The 2960-nt window shown below is 33.0% G+C and overlaps 1 pseudogene; it reads left to right on the forward strand.

Annotated features, from left to right (window-relative positions):
• LOC18055096 overlaps positions 1-2960 on the forward strand; it is a 12636-nt pseudogene extending 9676 nt beyond the window's left edge.

Genomic DNA, 2960 nt, shown 5'->3' on the forward strand with positions numbered 1-2960 from the left:
AGTTGTCGCTGGTGCACTAAAACAGAGTCCTTGATTAATTAATTAGCTACAATTTTTTATAATATGCAAATTGATCGTTTCCTTTCCTGAACCCCTTTTTTTTTTAACTGTTTTCAAGAGTTAAGCTTAGATGGTGAGAAGATATTTAAAAAAAACGAAAAAAAAGAAATCGTTTTATTAATATGAAATCTGACGCAATATTATCATATTACTAATAAAAAAATAAAATCAACCAACACCGTAATCTTAAGATACAATTTATTTTTTAAGATGGATTAAATATCAAATCATTTTATTCTATTATATTTTATTTTGTGAAAAGCCTTGATGAAGCAAGGAAATGTATTAAAATAGAAAACGGTGGTGGAACTTATGGTGGAACTCATAGTAGAAACTTTCTTACGACAATAAACCCAATGATTTCGAAGTTGCCGGGGAGGCCTAAGAGTTCGTTTTAAGAAAAAGAGCACAATCAACATAGAGTCAAGTTCCACCACCCTTAATCATACGCCAAGTCAATCACCAAAAAAGCAGGCATAAAAGCAGTTTTATTATTCTTGTCAATTTATAAATAAATAAATCAAAGGAAAAAAGTTTTCAAATTAATCAACTTATTAATGGCTAAAGCGTGGGTAATTTAAATTTTTTTAACTTAAAATAATGACATAATTTTTTTTCATTAAATATATTCAATCCCATGGTAGATGAATGATGATACATATGCCACCTTTTGGCTTTAAATCCACAGCATTGAAATTTTAATACATCTCGAATTTAAGCACTAAGTTTAGGTTAAGAATTTAAGTTCAAAGAACCATATCTAAATCCTCTCTCTTTTGAATTGTCATTTGGTCCCTTAACGTCGTTGACACAGTTGCATTAGCCTATAACATCCACACACACGCACACAAAAACCCTTAAATTTGAGGGTTATGAGACTCTTGATTTTATCCGCTGGAAAGATAATTTTTACAATTTTAGTCTTCCGTTGCACCAATGGCTGAAATCAATTGTGGTGTGACTTACTTTTATATGAAGTTAACAATTTTAATAATTGTAGTCTGTCGCATGGGCAGAGCGATCGAGCATTTATATGGCAAGATGGGGTAGAAACTTTTTCGTGTACAATATTAAAAAGTCATTATGGGTGTTGGAATTTTTAAAAAATGTTCTCAGTGATTTTTTAATTTTTTTTGAATTAGTCCTTGTGAAACTCAAGATTTTTACTTGAACTTGCCAACCCATTAATTCTAGATCCTAAGCTACATCCCCAGTGTCTCAGGCTAGCTAGTGAATTGTATTATCTCGCATCAAACTAAATTATATAGATGAATTCTGATCTTATCTAAAATATTAACATTAATTTTAAATCTTGACCGATGATCTAATGGTACACTTCCAGGACAGGTATATAGAGATATAGTAGGGAGCGGTTTTTATATTGCTCCTGAGGTATTACGGCGCAGATATGGGAAGGAGATAGACATTTGGAGCGCAGGCGTTATCCTGTATATTTTACTATCTGGTGTACCTCCATTTTGGGCAGGTGAAAATATTCGTTTGGTTTGCAGCCTATACATGTTTATTTCCATTACCTTAAATAACTAAGTATTGCAAGTGTAAGTATAGTCACTCTGTACTTGTGATGATGTGTATATGTACCCTGCAGAAACGAAGAAGGGCACTTACGACGCTATATTGCAAGGAGAAATTGACTTTGACACTGATCCGTGGCCAAGTATTTCCAGCACTGCCAAGGACTTGGTACGCAGGATGCTGACAAAGGATCCCAAAAGGCGGATTACTGCTGCTCAAGTTCTAGGTAGACAGCACTAGATAATCCTGAAGCTTGCTATCTGTTTAGCTTTATAGTCTATATATAAGTTCAAAATTTACTTGGTCCACTTAATTGAGAATTGAATGCATGATATGCAGAGCATCCTTGGCTTAGAGAAAGTGGAGAAGCATCAGACGACACTTCAGTTATTTTAAGGATGAAGCAGTTTAGGCGAATGAACAAACTAAAGAAACTCACAATAAAGGTCATTTAATTTAATTAGTCTAACTAACAATATATATAACCCTTAAAAATTTAGGTAACCCATATTGGTAGAAGATTCGAACTCAGGTATGAAAATCTATTATTTGTTTTTGATATCAACAACGATTAATTTATTCTTGAGTTCTGATCATAGTATCTTATAAACTATATGTGCAGGTCCAATGAATTAATTTGTAAATTATATTGTGCATCCCTTCTGATGAACTGAGTGGTTCTTTATTAGGTCATTGTGGAATATCTTCCCGACGAAGAAACACAAGCGCTAAAGGAAAAGTTCATAGAGATGGACACTGACAAAAATGGCACTCTTAGTTACGATGAACTGAGGGCAGGATTAACTAAAGTTGGATCGATGCTTACAGAATTTGATGTCAAGCACTTAATGGAAGCTGTAAAGAATTCATCAACTCTTGAGTTTATTCTATATACCGTCTATCAATTGGCATCATTACACTCAAGTGATATTGTTTGCCATATATATGCTTTTTTGCAGGCTGATATGGATGGAAATGAGGCTATTGACTACACTGAGTTTACAGCCGCTACGATTCAAAGGCAAAAGCTAGAAAGATCTGAGTATCTTAGCAAAGCCTTTCAATATTTTGATAAGGATAATAGTGGGTAAGTTTCTCACTCTAAATTAAATTAATGTGAAAAAATTAAAAAAATGATGACCATTTGGCAATTTTAATATCTATAGCCTCAGAATTCAGAAAGACCCGATATTGTTATGCTTTTCTTTTAATTATTATCGGAAAAGGATGCTGAAGTTATTTTCTGAAAGTGCAGTTATATCACATTAGATGAACTGGATACAGCTTTTAAAGAAAATAACATGGGCGATGATGCTAAAATTAGGGAATTGTTGTTTGACGTTGATAGTAATAAAGTAAGTTGA

The sequence above is a fragment of the Citrus clementina genome, unplaced genomic scaffold (genome assembly GCF_000493195.1).
Source record: "Citrus clementina cultivar Clemenules unplaced genomic scaffold, Citrus_clementina_v1.0 scaffold_1, whole genome shotgun sequence".
Classification (NCBI taxonomy): Eukaryota; Viridiplantae; Streptophyta; class Magnoliopsida; order Sapindales; family Rutaceae; genus Citrus; species Citrus x clementina.